General features: G+C 31.1%; 1 long non-coding RNA gene across 1 annotated transcript; it reads left to right on the top strand.

The window, feature by feature from the left end:
• The first annotated feature begins 808 nt into the window (after window positions 1-808).
• Window positions 809-7542, top strand: LOC143062075 (uncharacterized). The gene is made up of 3 exons (XR_012974529.1): window positions 809-957; window positions 4557-4713; window positions 7275-7542. It is a non-coding gene; the product is annotated as an uncharacterized LOC143062075 (long non-coding RNA).

The raw sequence follows: 7542 nt of genomic DNA, 5'->3' as shown, positions 1-7542 counted from the left end.
TAAATTCACCACTGTAAAAGAGGCAATTACAAGAAAGAAGAAAATTTGAGACAAGTAACTGGTGAACTGTTGATTAAAACATACCAATAATATTATGTATTAACCTGGCTCTTACCAACATATACCATTACATTTTTATATAAATCTAAAGCCATGGAATCATTAAATTGAACAAAACTACGGCTGGACATTTAAATATCGAATCTGTCTTCATTAGGTTTTGTCTGTTCTTGCCTTTTATATATTCATATGTAGTCTTATCCTAAATTCAATTTGCCTCCTCAACAATTAATCTCAAGCATTACCAAATGAACGTATATAATATACAAGTATTTGTATTGTAATTGTGAATTTTTCAGTGTCAAGTACAGGTCATTGGTGAGTTACTTTTATTAATATTTAATGAATAATTACAACAAATAATACCCTTTTATCTATTTTCTGTCATCGTGCAATTGTCATCAAGATATTTTGAAGACAATAGAGGAACTAGGAGGAAATATACATTGTATATATATTCTTTATTCTTTATTTTGACAATTTTAAATATGTATTTCTCAATTTGTTTTCTTTCTCTGAATTAAATGGCAAAATAAATTTTATGTTTGATATGCATTGAACGCCACGATAGTTATAATTTTGTTTTCCTTCTTCTCAGTTAATTGGATAAGTAAATTACATGTTTGACTAGCATTACACCTCTACGGTAGGCAACAATTGCATAGTAACTTATCTTGCCGTTTATTGATTACCAGTATGCTCATGTTATTTGTTTGTTTGTATTCAAGTGTCTCTTGAACAGGTAGCAATGCATACGTTGGATGTTTTGTTGATACATATACAAGACTTTTACCACACGAATATGTGTTAAATGACGGAACTGATCCACCGGATATGGAAAACAACTTGTGTTTGCTCTATTGTAAAGAACAGGGTTATATGTACTCTGGAACAGAGGTAATGTTGTAATCATGTAAAGAAACATTCAAATGTCTAGGCATTTGATGTAAGTCTTTTTCTTCTTACTGTTCAAGAACTTTTTTTGTGTAATATTGATTTGACGTGACTTTATACTTATGCATTCCGTCATACATTAAACGACAAAATTATTTTATTTCTTCATATCTGACGCCAAGCACGCGATTATACGTCTAAATTATTTTTGATGTAAACAAGTGTCTGTCAAGGTACGAATTCAGTCCCAGTACTTAAAATTTTTAATTCTTTATTGGTTGATTTCACATATATAAATTGAGTCATATAATAAAAAAGCAAACTGATTTTGTTGAATTTGATGTATTCCTTTTTGTTGCTTGTTTCATTTGTTTGTTTTTATAGTGATTAAGATGATAACACAATGTTTTTGTGATTTTACTTTTTTTTTTAAATTTCTAGTCGTATTCTCCAAAGACAAATTAAATCACAAATGATAAGATTTTGATTCCTAAAAAGACCCTAAACACTGACGAAAATTAATATAGATCCATTTAAAAACATGATAACGTTTAGAAAAAGTACTTCAATTCCGAAAAACAGGATTATTTCAGGCAATCATGTTATCAGAATATAGTTCAGGTTTTATCCTTTCCTCCGCGGTTGCAAGCTGTAACTTTTTCATAATAATTTTCAAAACAAACGTATAGCTGAATTAGTGTCAAATGCATTGTGTTCAATAAAAGTGCTCATGAAGGTATTTCCACACAGTTGCTTTCGAAATTAGTTGTTATTGTATGATTGATACAGCCTACGTGACAAAATCCTTTTATGAATTAAAGCGTATAAATTTGAAAAGAGGTTGGTTAATATATCCACTGATGAAACGTTTTCTACCAGGTTCAACCCACATTTTTTTTTCTTAAAATGCCCTGTACCAAGTCAGAAAAATGACCATTAATGTATTATAGTTGGTTTCTGTGTGTGTTACATTTTAATGTTGCGTTTCTGTTGTGTCGTAGTTCTCTTATATTTGATGCGTTTCCCTCAGTTTTAGTTTGTGAGCCGGATTTGTTTTTTCTCTCTCGATGTAACGATTTATCTTATAGCAAATCTTCAATACCGCTAGCATTTGGAAACTACTTTCTTTGGTCAAAGAAAAACAAATGCCAACAATAGGAGCTTTATTTCAATCTTTCATCATCAATTTCTTTGTCTGTTGAAAACGTTCAGACTTTTCTCAGTACCGTTTTATTTTTATAAGGGACGTAAAACCACTACTAACCGTGTATTGAAATAAGCCCGCCTACTTACCTAATATGGCATATGAACTGTCTCCACGCGTTTGTTTCTAAGCAGTCATATTCCTAGAAATGTGAAGGAGGTAAGATGATTGCCCATGTCTACAGGTTATGTTGTGTCTACTAACTTATAAACCAATAAGAACATGTATCAATGGCACACCGATTACAAATATTGATACAGACACATGAGAACCTGGATGTTCCAGCATGTAATGCAATTGTTTCCTTGCATCCATTATTTACATTATGAGATGTATATTTAAAAAAACAACCCCTTTACGAATGTGTGATAAACTGTATGGCAAGACATCCAGCTTTGTCTGCAAAAAAGAAAAAGAAAGATTAAAAGATAATGGAAAAAACCTGTCAACTCGCCTCTAGTACACAGATATACATGCAATCGTTATTAAAACTTATATTCCCAGTTGAAAAAGAACTAAAAAAAAAGAATCGCCCCGATAAAACGAGGAAGTGTTAACAATATAAACAGTTGGTGTGTATATACATTGTTAATTAAATACATATACATATGTATGCTCTTTTCTGTTTTTACTGTTTTTTTTTGTCCTTTTCTGTTATTTTCTATAAATTGTCGCTCTTTTCTGTAAATCGTTGGACCGGCCCGATTTATTTAGAGCTACAATATGATATTGAATAAGGATAAATAAGCATGTGTAATACTGAAAACGTTCAATTGTCGATATAAATCAAGATTTGATATTGCTCTTCGAACAGGGCCAAAACGATCATAAAATAAACAGGTCAAATGATGTGCAATGTTTTGTAACGTCTTTAAGTTTTGAATTAAAAAAAAGCCGTATTGGGCCATGGGCTAATACGGAACGTTCACTTCCAGTTTTTATTGTTTTTTTATAATCATTTAGTATAAGTGTTATGAACTGTTGGTTTCTGTATTGTACCTGTTATAGATTCTCGATCAGATGTATTGGCCCTCGACTCTTCGAGTCTCTGGTCCAATACAGTTAACCTCGAATCTATAATATGGCCAATACAGAAAAAGCCAGTTGATAATATGATATTATTACGTAAGTATTTCTGTATTGGTCTTGTTAATTGTCCGAGGCTTGCTGTATTGGCCTGAGGCGAAGCCTAAGACCAATTAAACTGGGTGCGGACCATTAACAAGGCCACTACAGAAATGCACGTTATAGAATCTTTATTAATTAACTACAGTGTTACAATTTTTTTTTATTTCATTCCACAAGAGATAAACTTTTTTACCTTGAAGTGGAACTACAAGTATCCAAATCTCAGTTTCTTTTTATTAGATGCAATATCTAATGATTTTGTGCCATTTCCAGGTGTCTTCAGCATTTTCTAATCTGTTTCTAACATTTTCAGTCACTGTAAAGTGTTACAACTTAAATTTAGACGCAACACATAAATAGTAATTGGAAAGGTACTGCCATTGCATGTGTTATGAAGAAACAAATTGAGTATATTTAAAAAAAAATATATAGGAGTTGAAAATGATACAACTATCCATAAGCCAAATAACCAAAGAACGAAGATTGGCACAATATGCTTGGTTCGGGATTAAAAATAAATGACGGTTAACAAAACATGAGAAGCGAAAGTAAACAGTAAATCGATTTGTACCATCGTGAAATAATGAGGTCGTCAAGAAATGAATTTTGTGATCATCTACTCGTTCCAAAAACCTGAAATAAATCCATCCTTTGCATTTAAAATGCTATTTAAATGAATGTGACCATTTTTAGCCTGAAATATATGTTTGTTGTGAGAAAATGAAAATTGCGTTTTTACTTTCAGTTTGTGTTTATTGTGACTATCGATCTAAAAACTAGAGACGTTACGAAATCCTGTATCGGCCGGATCAGAACTCGGCCAATACAGAAAACAATCTGTATTGGCCGAGTTGACACCTTATATTGCATAGGCAATTATCATCATATTAAGTCCAATAACAGTGTAGTTAATTAACAACACTATATAAAAGTATGAAAAATGAGACAAAACTGTATATTTTGTTTGATGAATTGAAGTTTGAATGACATGAATAAATCGAATACATTCTTAAATCTATTTTGGAAAGGAACTGGTGAATTAATATTAAAACATCAATTATATATCCATCTAACGTTTGATTTTTTCATACACTTATCGCATTTAGCATGGTCAGGATATCGGTCAATGCAGTGAGTCAATACAATATGGAGCTTCACTTGATAAGTATTCCATATAAAAATAATGAATATTGAGATAACAGTCACAATCTTCGTTATCTTTTTATACATTCGACAAGAACCCAACATATACATTCTTATTATTTTTTAGTTCACTGTGAAATGTTATTGTGGAGATGACCCTTATCAGTATGGCCCTGAAGATGTTGGCGATTTTTACAAACAGGCTTATGACTGTAATTATGCTTGTATCGGCGATTCAAATCAGATATGTGGAGGTTTTTGGAGGTTATCCGTGTATGAAACAGGTAATGAGACTCAATCGTTAATATGCATGAACATTTTAAAAAGATATTGTTAACTAAATATGGAAAATGATAGACTTAGAGTAAATCATATATAAACATCCCTAAATATTCTATATTTCTAATATTACGGTCAAACTGAAAACGATAGTGTATTTTTTTTTATAAGCTATTCAATAATTAAGGAATAAATGATTCCAGATTTACATCAAAATTATTTATTCGTAAGAATATTTCCTTTCTCCATTTAAACTGTAGTCATAACAACAAAATTATTTTCATTTACCTGTGTATAATATTATCGTAAATGGCGGATTTTGTTCAAGGTTACTGTTATTCTGAAATTGTTTGACATTTCACAGCGGTATAATTCTGTTACTTTAATTATTTATCCCTTGATTTATTGATTTTGTATTAACATTGTATCATAGATCAAATTTTTCGTTCAGTATATGTCCACTTGAGTATATGTCTTTTGATTGAGTTAAGCCATTTCAATTGATATTTTATAGTGTGTCTTTCTATGTTGTGAATTTACACATTTGTTTCAGATAAGAGTGAAGGTTTGGTACCATTAAAACGTTTAAACCTGCTGTAATTGTTTGCACCTGTCCTAAGTCAGAAATCTGATATTCAGTAGTTGTCGTTTATTGATGTGGTTCATGAGTGTTTCGATTATATTGATTAGACCGTCGGTTTTCACGTTTGAATCGTTTTACACTAGTTATGTTTTGAACCATTTATAGCTTGCTGTTTGGTGTACGTTAAGACTCCGTGTTGAAGACCGAACTTTGACCTATAATGGTTTACTTTTATAAACTTTTATGACTTGGATGGATTTGTCTCATTGACACGCATACCACATATCTATTAACAGACATTAGTGTTCAATGAATCTTTTTTTTTTATAAATGTTGATGTTAAAAATGTTTAGAAAATGAACGAAATTACGATCACAATGTACATTAAACTCAAAAGTGCTCTTAGCTTAGATTTCACCGTGCCTTGGTTCCATTTCTTTATTCTTTATTGAAAAAAGGAGCAAAACTACCAGAGGGACATTCAAACTCATAAATCGAAAATAAACTGACAACACCATGGCTGAAAAAGAAAAAGACAAAAGATAAAAGTACACAAAAAAACCAACATACAAAATTAAAAACTAAGCAACATGAACCCCAGTAAAACTGAGGGTGATATCAGGTGCTCCTGAGGGTTAAGCAAATTCTGCAGACACATGTGGCACCCGTCATGTTGCTCATGTAAATACAAACCGGGTAATAGTCTAATTCGGTGAAATATATCAAAGATTCTTTAAAAAAAATCAAACTGGTGATAATATAAACTTTTAAAAACTCTTTTAGATAAAATAAAATCCTTCGTTTAATCAAGGCTCGGGTATCTGTTATCTCTCCTGTTCTGTTGGGGTCATATTCATATTTTAGTGTAACTTTTTATTCGGTTGATTCCTATGTCTTTCCCCATTTTGGTCGGTAGTTGTATAAGGGGATAATGCTGATAATATTATTTGTACTCAATATCGTTTATTTGTCACATAGTTCGGTAAATATGGTAAAACAGGAATTATTGCAAATATTAATAATAGTCTGACACTTTTGGTGAAATAAAAATATCAAATTACAAATGTTGAACTCAACACGATGGATGCCATATTCGAAACAGGATCTGTTTGCCCACCCTGAGCTCATGAGAACACCCTTAGTTTTTGGTGGGTTTGGTGTTGCGAAGTATCTAGTTATTCTATGTTGTGTTGTGTGTTATGGTGTTTGTTTGTCTTTTTCTTGTTTCAGTCATGGCGTTGTATTTGTTTTCTTGGATGTACCTTTAGTATCTTTCACCTCCTTTTTGAAAAACGCATATATCCATTTTGCATACAAATCAAATTAAAAAAACCAACGCGAATGGTTTCAAAATTACTGACATAAATGACATTGGAGTCGTCTAAAAATTTAAAGTGTTTATCAAGAAGAGAAATTATGTTAAAACGTTGCTGTTGTTAAAAGAGGTTGTTGGCATTATTTTCATTGATTGAAAATGATCAAAGGTAAAGTTTGCCTTTCTTCTTTATTAATGAAAACAATCAATTTTAATTCCAACAAAAGAGGGCAGAATAAAACAAAATCGTTAAATTTGAAACTATTTTAAACAGGCTATTTTTCAACTTGGAATTATTTTTAATTATGGAATTTGCATAATTTCTAGTGCTTGAAATTTTTTATAAATTCCATGTTCATTCTGTTTTATAATGTATGAGCTATGTGTTTTGTAAAGAAAGTATTGTGCAGGCCACAGTACATTCTATTGAAAATGTGCTATCTTATTTGTAAAAGGTAGTGGTTTGCGCCGCACAGAACATTAGGAAACAAAATTAACATGGAATTTATTGAAAATTTCAATCACAAGAAATTATGCAAATTCCATAATTAAATAAGAAATAGCTTACTCTTTATAATCCTAGTTAACATTCTTATATTTAATATATGAATTTATTTTAAAAAAAAAGAGAAGTATCGTATATTTTTTTTAAATGTTGTTTTTTACAGGATATCTACCCTTAAAACAAGGACAAACCCAGCTCAAGTTAGTCTCAAATAACACCTTACTTACAGCACCAGCCAACCAAGACCTAACATCAAGAAGTAAAATTGAATGTGCACGGTATTGCAAAGTATCTGACGACTGTAAAGGGTTCGTAATATCTGCAGAAACAGGACAGTGCAGTTTGTATAACAGCTACATCATTATGTGTGAGGGAGTTAAGCACGTACATGGATTCAAAGTTTATATGATGAAATAAGTTTAAATATGCCT

The sequence above is a fragment of the Mytilus galloprovincialis genome, chromosome 2, assembly GCF_965363235.1.
Source record: "Mytilus galloprovincialis chromosome 2, xbMytGall1.hap1.1, whole genome shotgun sequence".
NCBI classification, from domain to species: Eukaryota; Metazoa; Mollusca; class Bivalvia; order Mytilida; family Mytilidae; genus Mytilus; species Mytilus galloprovincialis.
The sequence above is the reverse complement of the archived record's forward strand: the minus strand, read 5'-3'. Positions and strand labels throughout refer to the sequence as shown.